Raw genomic sequence first — 13,006 nt, forward strand, 5'->3', positions numbered from 1 at the left:
CTCTTTCATGTCATCAGTCAACCACAGTTAGTTCAGAAAAAAATCAAAACCAAAAAGAGACAATTATGAAAAGATATATAAAAAAGCCTTTACATTTACATTTAGTATCTTTCTACAGAATTGCATGGATTCTCTCTTACTGGCCATTCTGGAAAATTAAAGTTTAGGTGAGAATTACAGAATCCTTTCCAGACATTTTACTATAATATGCAAGTCCTTTCATATATGACTGTATTAACATTAAACCTAACTCAAATATTACACAAACAGATTACTCAGATATTAACATACACTAGTTAAATTAGTACAGCGCCTACATTTCAAACTTATTTAAGGTAGGAAGCAGCCAGTGGAAGAAAGGAAGAAGGCATTAAAAAAAGCCTTTTTAAGCTATTCTGCCAAAAGATCTGAGTACTTCTGTGTTTAATAACCTTGCCTCTCATTGATTCCCTCCAAAAATATGAGTATGTAAACAAATATGCGACAGTCAAGCCCAGCTAAAAAAAGGTCAAAGGGGCACACTACAATACATGTGACCTTTTAATACTAGCTGGTAAAAGATCACGTTTTCAGCTCCACCTAATATTCAGCATCCTTCCCATGTTTACAAACAGTTTAGGAATGTTGTTTTTACATAAATGCACCCAAGTATTTGATATGCAAGAGAATTCCTCCATTATTCTGTAAAGCTATAAATTTATGATAAATTTTGCAAAGTGCTCTAAAAAAGTTAACATAAGTAACTTCAAAGTATTAAGCACGTTTCCCAAACATACTATCTGAATGATTGCAGGATCATGTGGAACTCGCTAAAAATCACACATGAATCAGCACAAGATCTCCTCTTCTTTGCACACACAGTTTCACAGAGTCACAGAGCAGCTGTGGTTGGCAGGGACCTCTAGAGGTGTCCCGGTCCAACCCCCTTAGCTCAAGCAGGCCCACCTCAATCACACTGCCCAGGACCATGTCCAGTTGGTTTCTGGATATCTTCAGGGATGGAGACTCTACAACTGCCCTGTGCAACCTGTGGTAATGCTCGGTCGCTCTCACAGTGAAAAGGTGTTTCCTGATGTTCAGATGGCACCTCCTGTGCTTCACTGTCCACCCACTGACCCTGGTCCTGTCCCTGGGCACCACTGAGAAGAGCCTGTCTCTGACCTCACTGCATCCTCCCTTCAGGTACCTATTTATTGATATCCCCCTGAGGCTTCTCCTCCCCAGGCTGAACAGTCCCAGCTCTCTCAGCACAGGAGGTGCTTCAGTCCCTTCACCATCTCTATGGCCCTCCGCTGGACTCTCTCCAGTACACCCAAGTCTCTGTCATACCAGGGAGCCCAGAACTGGCCCCAGCACTCAGCCATGGTCTCACCAGCGGGAAGGAGGAGGAATGGTAGCTTAGCCCCCAAACACCAAGCTTTTTCTCTTAGAAAAATAAAAAATGTGATTAAAAGGTATATTTCTGATAAAATACCACACTTATCATAACATTATCAGTATCAATGTTATTGCACCTTCTATTTTGTCATTAGAAGAATTATTAATCTGTAGGGAGTTTTTATAATGAAAGATTAAAGGTGATCCTTATCTTTTTCTTTTAAAGACATTTGTTCACAGCTCTTGCATAGATAAGAAAGGTAAAGAAAACAGACAATGGCAAAGATAGACTGGAAACTGAAACTGCAACAGATGAAAATAAAAGCATTAGAATAGCTTGTGACACTTTATCATATGTTGTTCACCACCAAAAATTTCATTAAAAGCAAAGAAGCAGAGATTACCTGAACACAGCAGCTGACTGTATGAAAATCACAAATACCCCCTCCACAAAAGCCCTATCAACACTGCCATCTTCCAAGACATTTCTTGGAAAGAAGAGATGACCCTCTGAGAGACTCAGTTCTGCACTCAAACCTCTTTATTCAGTCTTCCCTGATGCAGGCATGGATGTACTCGTATTTACCCGTGCATTACTTTAAAGACACCGTATTTAATAAGTTTGGATACGTGGCACACACTATAGTTCAAAGCTTCAATGAACAGACTAATTTCATATCAGCTCCTGAGGATTTCTAAGAAAAAGAATGCCATAAATTTTCATGCTGCACAAAGCTTTTTCAAATAAGAAAAATCAAATACCCAAAAGGGACTGTATTTGATATTTCTAACAGTGCAACTCCAATATCCTTTATATAACTTCAAACAAAACTATAACACAATAGAAAGAAATGTCTCTGAGAGAGCTTTGACAGTCATTAACAAGTTTTAGAAACATCACGACATTGACTTTCGGTGCAACTGAGCAAACACGCACTGCAATTTTTCCACTGTTGATAATATCATTGTGTAAGCCACATCAAGTCAGTCAAAGCTGGCAGCCATGACTGTGTCAACATCTGTAATTGTTTCTGACCTATTTGTTTCTGATAATAGCAGCAGTTTTTCTAAGAGCAACTATCAATCACAAAGAATTCGTTGGCACAATATTTCTATTACATAAAGCACGGAGCCCAGAAGCGACGTTGATATAACTTGGCATACTCTATAGAGTGGTTACCTTTCTTTCTCACCAATATAAAGCTTAAAAGAGGATTTGATTTCTTGTTTGAAAACCTGTTTAAGTAAACTTAAAATCATTTGCTACACTGGACTACAGACTCAAAGCAACAGGAAGGCCTCAGCCATACACAGCCTCCACACACCCATACGGCAGTCACAGAGAGAGCAGTGCCAATGTAGGAAGGATGTCACACAGACTGTTATCACAACTGCACACCTTGCCTTCCCCTCCTTTCTGAAGTCACCTCAGAGAATCACTAACTCCTTCCCATTCTCTTAAGCCAACACACACGTCCTACAATATACCCGCTTCCTACCACCATAATTACAAGAGGAGAAAAAGGTTGAAGAAACTCATTATTAGCTGTAAAGAACTGTTGAACACGCAGAGAAAACTTTCCCTCAACAGCCACAGCAACTTGATCTCTTTCTCCCCAAGGTCAATGATTTTTCAGGAAACCAACACAACCATCAAAGACTCCCACCTGTGTCAAATATGGCTAAAATTGGACAAGCCATTTTAAAGGCAGCAACTTTTTTGCAGCAGTTCTCCAATTCACTCAAACACCCTTTGCCTCCAGAAATTACCACATCACAAAACTATAAACCGAGTATAATGAAGTAGTTCTATTAATAATTCATTTTATTTATATCAACAAAACCATTTTTTAGATTACCCATAGCTTTTGTGGTTTTAAGCAACTCTCTACATCAAGTCTTCCATAGAGTTTATTTTGGTGGTGGTTTAGAGCATATTTGCATATACATTTGCGTGCACAAATGTAAAGGTGTTGCTTACAAAAGTAAATATGACAAAATGTCTTAAAAGACTTAACAGAGTTTGGTATGCCAAGTAAAAATACCTCTGCAAGGAAATATCACATACTTTCTTCAAGAGATATACAACAGTTTCTGAGACAGCACTAAAAAGAAAGGCGAAAAGCTTTGTTTCATTATTTCTGGACAGTATTCCTGCTTGCAGGGGCTGCAAACTTGTCTGTGGATTATTGTTTTGGGTTTTGTTTACTTTTATAGGGGTTGTTTGTTTTGGTGTGGTTGGGGTTTAAGGTCTGGTTATTGGGGGGGCATGGGACAGGGGACAAACAGTATAATGAGCTTGATACACTTGGCCTGAAGCTAACTTATCTGGATGAGAAGTGGACGGTAACAATTCAAGGCACTTAAGCCCTGGCTCTTACTCTGCATCTGCCCACAGCTCACCAAACACCAGGGCAGGTGACTAAGTACCACAACAATTTCAGAACTCTGCACATTCATTACAAGTTAATATGTTGCTCAGCTGACAGTTTGTACTGATGATGATCCTGAAGTCAGATGGTACAACTGAGCTGTGAGGCACATCAGCACCAAACAAGTACATGAACAAATCAGAACAGCTGATACACATCCACAGAGCACCGTCTATTCTTCTGCCTTGCTCTCCTCCCATCCTCTCCAGATCCAGCCATTTGTTTCATGTCCTGTGTCAAATATCTTCACCTGGGACTGGGACCAGGTTTTGCACTCAGTTGTACACAATGTCCTGTGCAGAGTAGCTACAGCAAGGTTAACTTAGTCCTAACTAGTTGGAGACTAGCAACATAAAAAACACTCCCAACTTCAGAGATTAGACAGAACATCCAGACGTAAAAGCTTGATCACAACATCTCTGTGACATTCAACAGAGACATTCATAACATTTCCATCACACAGTTAATACTATGAAAAATAAGCAATGTTTTTTGATCAAAACTTCATTACTTCCTTAAAGCTAAAAAATAGACGACTGCCTGGTTTTGATGATCCCTATTCAGAAGTGGGGTTTCTTAGCTATTTCCTTTCCATTTCAGAGCATGATTATTTTTCAATTTTTAAGTACACTACACCTTGCAAAATATGAAAGTATTTTTTTCAAAAGCCACAACAATCTATATTTAGATGTCTATATTCAGGTAGTTAGACACTCAGTTAAGCAGTACAATGCTTATTGTGTAAGACAGGATTAGATACTACACTACAGGTTTAAATAAATTTGAAGTATATTTGAAAATTGTACTCATATCCGCAGGGTTTTGGCAATCCAAGTCAGACCTAAATATGTACATTTCTAAATGACAGTCTATGGAAAATAAAATCCATCCCAAACTCTGACAGAAGCTCAGAATAAAACTATTCCTCACAGAGATAAAAAGTGTCAGTTTCTGGAAGAATATACAAGTCTAAGCAGTGTCAGTCCACAAAAAGGACATAACTAGAAATACAACATTCACAAGGAAGCATAGACAAATAGCTGCTTTCCTTGCCTATAAACACTGTGAATCACTAAGTATTTCAAGGAAGCTGTTTCCTTTGTAACAGCCCTAACCTGAATGGTCAGGATACCATCCAGCTGCTGAGTCAGGACTTGAGTGTCCTTCTCAACTCATTATGACTATGGTCACTGACGAAGCTGGCATGCTCACTAGACATCATTAGGAGTAAAATTGCAGAGCTGTGGCATTTACCTCAAATGCATTTTTAAAACACCATTGATTGTTATTACTGCTAAGAGAAGTTCTTCTTCTGAAGGTGAATTAAAGGCAGTTTTAAAAAGTTGCTACATAAAGCCGTGAGAATACTAGAACTTGGTTTCAACTGCTTTCCACAATATAAGTGTTTTTCCATTATGTTATGTTCTCCATATTACAGTTTCACAATCACAGGCATAATTTCACTAAGATTCCCTGATAGGAAGAGACAAAGAATCAGAAGAGTAAAGCCTATGGCCTCAAATTACTGATTTTGTATCAACATTTGTACCACACAAACTCAAATTGCTTAGAGCAAAACATTACAACTACTGATGCACACCTAGACAATGATGATGAAAAACCCCTCCCTTTCCAGGTTCAACATCAAAATAGCAGTTAACATTATCATCAAATTCTTGACATTATTTGATATTCCAAGTTAATTTTCAATGAGCCAAATAAACAGCTTAGTCATATTAGGCATCCACTGTTGATAGAAAAGCTGCTTCTGGCACAACAAAAGCAGGCAACGCAGGTATCAATGCAATGTGGATACACCACTAGAACTGGAAAGGTGTCACCCTTCTTACCCTCAAATCCATGGGACTTCCGCAACTGCCATCAGGAACACAATTAAACCCTCAAAGCAATGCCTGAAAAGCCTCATCATTTTCATGTGCATTACAAACAGGCCATGAAACCTATGTTTCTTTTGTTTAAAGGGTACATCAAATGCTATATAATGCATTCAGAGTTCTGTTTAAGTACTTTATCTATGTATGGCTGTTCACAAAACAGCATTCCAGAACTGCAAATTGTATACAAGCAAATGATAAACTTTGTCACTCCCAGGTTCACGCCTTCCAGTGGAAGTTTTATTGTGCTCTTTTCAGCTAGCCTTAAGGAAAGCTGAAGCAGCAAAAGGGAAGAAAAAAATAAAACAACATAAAGAAATCAGACACGGCAAACCTAAGGACCATATCCAGCAGCCAGCATGAGCAGTGCTCTTGCTGCCATGCCAGCCAAGGCCCCCCAAGTTGCTGCCTTGCAATCCAAGGTCATGATAGTTCATAAGAAGGAATTAACATACGTGCTTTCCCAAAGGAATAGCATGATAGTTTGTAACTAAAAGGAATTAACATACTTGCTATCCTCAGAGAACAACAACAACTGCTAAATTTGGATGACAGAATTCCTAAGACACTGCTTATGGAAGAGAAAACATTTTCAAACTTTGCTCTTCATTGTATCTCAAAAAAAGCCAAAATACCCAAAACCCACAATCATCCTGAAACTGGTAAAAACCCCCACCATTTAACTTCCCTTAATACCTCTCTTGGGGAGTTTTGTTGTTTGAGGACTTTATCAGGCCAACAACAGCAACAATGAAATATGATTCAGTCCCTATGCTGGCTGCTGCATATCATGCCTTGTTCTTCATACACACAGCCATGCCAAACATGACATACCATGATACAAACATATTGGCACCATGTCCATGCCAGCCTGTGCCTCCACTAAGATGTCAGTTACAGCAAAACAGAAACTTTCTCAGGCATCTCTCTTTTGCCCACAGACTAGAGTATCTGATACCGCTTCTGCCACTGCATTTTTATTCTTCCTTATAAGCTCTTGCCCTTTATCACTTACCATCCGAAGCAGGAAACTCTCAGTTGCAGCTGCAGCACTGAGCACGCAGCGAGAATCGGTTTGCAAATCAGATGGGAAGCAGGCTCCGTTAACCATCTCCACAGCAAAACCACCAAGACCTGAAGAACAAACTAGCAAGGAAGCACCACAAAAAGTAACTGTCTCCCAGGAATACTTTTTTTTGCCAGTGAATTACACAACGGTCTGAAAGAGTAACAAGATGTTGAGGATCAGGATTATTCAGGTTTATTTCAGGTTCTGGGAAAAGAACAATGCGTGCAGCGGTTGGGACTGCTGTTGCCATTTCTGGAATCCATGCCCTCAGCCTTAAGGACTCGCAACGTGCTGAACAGCTATGTTTACTATATACACACCTTGCCTCTTTGTCGCTTTAGTAAGTCTGGGGTTTCTCTCCTAAGAAAACAAATCTGCTGCTATATCCAAAGGCTTGGATTTGTCCATCCTTTCCAGTCAAACACAAGTGGCACAGACATGGTCTGTTATTGCCTCATGAGAACCTCACAAGATTTCTGCAGTGTATTTGTCTGATAAATTAAGCAACCTATAGTTATTACCACAGCCCAGTATTCTGAATAGGAATAACTGTGTTATAAAATGCAAGAAAATGCCATACATACTAGTCAATACATTTTGAAATTAAAAAAAAACAACCAAACAAAAAAACAGTGCCAGAACTCCACTAATTATAAAATACATTAATGAAAAGAGTGGACTCAAACCAAGTCAAAAGGAGAAAGACAAACAAGGGAGAGTGGTAAGTTCGTTTTAATGGCAGCAAATAGCAGTAGGATTAGTTAATCTTTGATGTCGCTGCCATTAGTTTCAATGTGAAATAAAGAAAACACACCTTTCAGCCTAGACAAAACATTCCTACCCTGAAGATAAAGTTCTCTTTCATGTCATCAGTCAACCACAGTTAGTTCAGAAAAAAATCAAAACCAAAAAGAGACAATTATGAAAAGATATATAAAAAAGCCTTTAGATTTACATTTAGTATCTTTCTACAGAATTGCATGGATTCTCTCTTACTGGCCATTCTGGAAAATTAAAGTTTAGGTGAGAATTACAGAATCCTTTCCAGATATTTTACTATAATATGCAAGTCCTTTCCTAATTTTGTTACATAACTGGTTACTATTCATGGCTCCATCTGAAGTGACATGACATGGTTTCACACATATACTTGTAAAAATAGGGGGGAAGGACTCTCCACTGAGGAGTCCAGGATTCTATTTTCTCATCATTTACTTCTGCTGCAGTGTTTATTAATTAGCAAAAAGCTCCTAATATTTAAACATATTCTAATGTTTAATGAAATGGAAAAAAAAAATCCAAGCCCTTAGAGGAGACTGCAATCAAGTTAAGTTTGCCTCTTATCTTCTATGAGAGATGTTAGTTTCAAAGTCCCCATTAATCCAAATGCAGTGATTGCTGATGGCACACTGGATCTACAAGGCAAGACATCTCTGAGAATACTGCATCTTTAAAATAATTGAATAAAACACCACATATGGCTGGTCTCAAGTTCTGCTCTTTTTAATTCCTGTTGTTGGCACTGAAAACTACACCCACACATACATATTGGGGGTGTTGGTCGATGAGAAACTTAACATGAGCCGGCTTCAGTGTGTTCTCGCAGCCCACAAAGCCAACTGTATCCTGGGCTGCACCAAAAGAAGTGTGACCAGCAGGTCAAAGGAGGTGATCCTGCCCCTCTACTCTGCTCTTGTGAGACCTCACCTGGAGTATTGTGTGCAGTTCTGGTGTCCTCAACATAAAAAGGACATGGAACTGTTGGAACAAGTCCAGAGAAGGGCCACGAGGATGATCAGGGGACTGGAGCACCTCCTGTATGAAGACAGGCTGAGAAAGTTGGGGCTGTTCAGCCTGGAGAAGAGAAGGCTGTGTGGAGACCTCATAGAGCTTTGGGTGACATGGTTTAGGGCGAGGTGTCCCTCCCCATGGCAGCGGGGGTTGGAACTTTATGATCTTAAGGTCCTTTCCAGCCCTAACTATTCTATGATTCTATATTCCATTAGTCATACTTCCAACCTTACAATGAGAAAGTATGTATCTGCTCTTAGAACCATAACAGGTTTATTAAGGAACAGAATTTCTCCAAGTCCTGTGTTTTTCACTTATACCTATACTCTCCTAAACAAACACTCAAGCCGCCCAAATATAGTGGCCAGCTTGAAATGAAATGCTACACTCCTTTTGTCCTCCTCGTGATTCTAAATACAACAGTAATTTCCTGCAACAATAAATCTTGCTCACTGAAAATACTGACTTGATGTTTAGGAAGACGTGTTTATCACCAGGCAATATGCTGAAGAGTTGTGGCTTCTCGATGAGTACAGTCAGGAAGTTGAAAACCACTCCTAAATGACCAAGTTTGCATCATGTTCTGCAAATAGTTATCCAGAAACTCGCTGGAGCAGCTGAGGCATGAAGTGGCTGAGCTGTCAGAAAAAGCTGCAGTCTCTTATAACAGCCACGTATCTGTAACAGCAGAGCAGCAAATTCTGATCCTCTGCTTGTCACAAAGTCCCTGGAGTGATCCAAACAAGGAGCTGCAGAGTAACAAGCCTTACATGTGTATCTGGCAAGACCTGCAAAGCAATCATTAAAAATAGAACACCATTATACCTGCAAGACTATCTGATAGGGTCTAATCAGCAGGTTCTGCAAAGGAAGATCATGTCTTGGTATATCAGTATTTCTGAACATGTCAAACTAACTGATAAACAAGAGCAAGTGATAAAACATACGTGGACTTTCAAAGAGCCTTTGGAAGGATGTCAGACTTCTAAATAGACTGCTGTTCATGAAAAGCAAACACTGCCACAGATCAAAAACCAGCCAGAAAATTGAACAAAATAAGGTCAATGCTCTTCACTGCAGTAGGCTAACTGGATAATAAAGATTAATAGCATGCAGTCTGAATAAAACGGTCTATTTATTGCCTTATCAGGTGCCTAGAAGTTCCTTGGATCCCAACCCTTGCCTGCTAGCTCCTATATGCAGTGCCTGCCCAAAGCAAAGTGCACACAGACCCCCCTTCTCCTTCACACAGAAACATCCTAACCCCAAAACTAAACTTAGACTAAATCTTCCTAGCCTGCTTTCATGTTCCACCAGCTTTCACATACCTGACGACCCTGCAGTGACAAGAGGCAAGCATTTGAGATCGCATGCAGTATACACATGCCCTGGTGGCTAGCTCTTTCTGGAGGTTTGACATTAAAGCCACTCAGGATGAGAGTACCCAGAAATCACAGCTTTCCAAGTATGCTGACCATTAGACTTCTATGAGAAAGATGAACACAGACACTCATCTCCACATTGCTTCATCAGGCACTGACTGGTAATGTTAGCTTATAAAGAAACAGAGATGCCCTTCATTGCTGGAGATCGTAAGAGGGAACTTCCAGCAGAAGAAATCACTCAAAGGGACACTGAAGGTCCACACAGAGACAGTGGAGATCAGGGTGGCCTAGTGAGGCTTCACAACTGTTTTAACCACTCTAAACCGGTATTGCCACAGTCCACCCTCCTTCTCTGTCACCCTTCCATCCCTCTTTACCATCATTGGAGCCCATTGCACAGGAGACAGCTTCAAGGAATCAATTGCCATTACTAAATAAATGAGCAGTTGCCACCTGAATTAGCTCCACTGACCTGTTAACCACAGAATAAGGTGACCACGAATGCTACTGCCAGTAGTGAGGCAGCTCTGACCAAAGCCCTCCTGAACACTCTGGATGTCTGCCTGCCTTCTGAAGTACCATTAACAGAGTTCATCTGGACTAATTAAGACTGTTTCCCCTTTTCCTCCCCATATTTAAATCAATAGCCTACTTTTTATGAAGTACTGCCTAAATTAAGTCCTTCCATGGAGTGAACAGAGCCCTGCCCTGTTATTCCAAAGTTCTGTAAATAGGTCCAGCAGTGCTCACAATACTTACCTTATATATGTCAGAGAAGAAAACCCAAAGTAGTAAAATTTCCAGGTGACAATCTTACACTAGCAAAGCTTAAGCACCTGGATCTACTTTAACAATGAATAGGCAATATAAACAGAATTTGGCATCAATAATGCCAATTATATTGGGGGAGGGTGTTGAACTTTAAAAGCTTTAAAACTAGGTATCTCAAATCCAGAAAGGAAATTTGGTGGTTTAGTGAGCTCTTCCATTCAATATACTACAGTCAGAAGAGCACAGAGACACCTGAATCAAAGTGGAATGACAAGCAAAACCCTGCAGTACTGCTCTGTGGATCGGTTTTGCAATCTGACCTGAAATGCATGCATTTTATTTGAAGCAGAATATTCAACTACTGGGGAAGTTAGGTGTTCTGAGAAGGGCTATGAATTATCAATCACTTGAAATACTCTCCTGTTGAGACAGGCAAGTATTGAACAGAAAAATGGGGAATGCAAATGGACAGAGCCTTGGGTGAGATGGTTTAGTGTGAGGTGTCCCTGCCCATGGCAGGGGGGTTGGAACTAGATGACCTTAAGGTCCTTTTCAACCCAAACTATTCCATGATTCTATGAAGACTTTAAGATACATACAGAAAAGATAGCCAAGAAAACAACAGCTTCCGATAATACAGGGAACTTCATTCATTAAAAAGCTAGAGGCTAGCAAAGCCAAGCCTTTAACAGAGAAATGTTATATTAGAACACATAATTAGACTGTTAAAGTCAGTACCACAGGAAGTCACTGAAGCCAAGATTTTACTGGGATTCAAAAAGAAAGCAGCCGTTTAAGCACAAACAATAAGAAGAAAAACAAGATAAACACACAGCTGAGGGAATCTCAAGCTTCATGACCAAGACGCAAGAAAACACCCAAACGGATCACAGGGCTGTATGCAACCACACAAATACTCTACCTAACCTGACCCCACAATGGCCAGTAGCTAACACCAAGGAAGGAGTATGAGCAACACAGCAAGCATAGAACAATCTGTCCCTTAGACAGCTGAACACGAAGAGCATTTAGCTGCCAGGCTGGCATCTGCCAACCACCTAACCCCCAAAAGCATCTGGCGCTGGCCAACTTCCAAACGCAAGGCTTGCCTGGCTCGGTATTCGATGCTATATTGCTTTAATTTCTTCTCACGCTTCCCAGTTGTACTTTGTTTTTTTAAGAACAAGAACCACAAATGTATTTGCAAATAGGATTTCCATCCAGTGCTTGGACTCATTCCAGGAAGTCATCTAGTCTCTCTGGAGTACATCAACCAAGACCACCTCAAATGAACAAAGAATTAAATACCGAACACTACATGTCTCACTTAAAGAGTATTCCCAGCAGAAGAGAATTTGGAAAAAATCCCCTTTACACATGTAAATTAAGAAACAAGAGAAGAGCTCCATGAACTCCCTCATATCCTCCCCTCAACTAATGAAAAATAAAGCACAAACATAACCTGTGTTTCCAAATGCCTTGACAACATAACTCTACACATGGATACATGTTTGCTGTAAATCTGAGATGGAATTGGACCACACAGATGACTTCCAATGACCCCTTTCAATCTAAATTATTCTATGACTACATGTAGAGCATACTCAAACATTACACAGTAATACATTACAGCCTAATTACTATTAACTCCTTTCTCCCTATAGGCACTTTATTAAGCAATTTGTGTTCTCCTTACAAATTTGAATACAATTTCTTCAAGTGGTTAACCATTTCCTCTGGACCCAGCAAGAAGGATCTTGATGAATAACAGCACACTACACTCACGAGGGAAAACATGGTATCGAAAGCTTTCAAAGTCTTTTCTTTTTCACACCACTACATACCTGAAGAGTAAGTAGTGCTCAGCTGTCCTTAAACAGTCAGAAGGAGCAGCACCTCTGCCAGAGGTATCCCAAAAGAGTTGTGTTTCCTTCCTAAAACATAAAAACATTACAGAAAGAACAGGCCTACCTTGTTCCGTGGGCAGAAGCAATTAAGTCTGTCTGCTCCTACCAGTGGGCTGTGGCTCCCTGTTGCCCTTCTCTGCCTCACCCAACATTATTTTCCTGCCCCTGACCTGTCTCACCAACAGCCCCAGTTGTTTGGCTGGGCCCATAGCAGCACACACCATAGCAAGGCTCAGAGCTCTACACACACCAGCCAGCAGTTGCTCTCTTCCTGACTAAAGAAGGGACACGAATGTAACTGCCTTTCTTCAGGTGGTATTATTATTTTGGGTCACTACCTATCAGGTTTCATAATAATTTCTCACTGTGTAGGTATCTA

At 40.2% G+C, this 13,006-nt stretch overlaps 1 protein-coding gene across 4 annotated transcripts in view; it reads right to left on the reverse strand.

The window, feature by feature from the left end:
* Positions 1-13,006, reverse strand: part of PHTF2 (putative homeodomain transcription factor 2) — a 67,856-nt gene that overhangs the window by 52,018 nt on the left and 2,832 nt on the right. The window contains exon 1 of one of the 4 annotated variants that reach the window (XM_062632005.1): positions 6,720-6,787. The exons of the other annotated variants lie outside the window; for them this stretch is intronic. The gene's annotated coding sequence lies outside the window, so the exon portion shown is untranslated. Of the gene's footprint in view, positions 1-6,719; positions 6,788-13,006 lie in introns of those variants that run through there. 4 annotated transcript variants of the gene reach the window in all.

This window comes from Pezoporus occidentalis, unplaced genomic scaffold (genome assembly GCF_034315485.1).
Source record: "Pezoporus occidentalis ecotype Australia unplaced genomic scaffold, CSIRO_AGI_Poc_V1 ctg38, whole genome shotgun sequence".
Classification (NCBI taxonomy): Eukaryota; Metazoa; Chordata; class Aves; order Psittaciformes; family Psittacidae; genus Pezoporus; species Pezoporus occidentalis.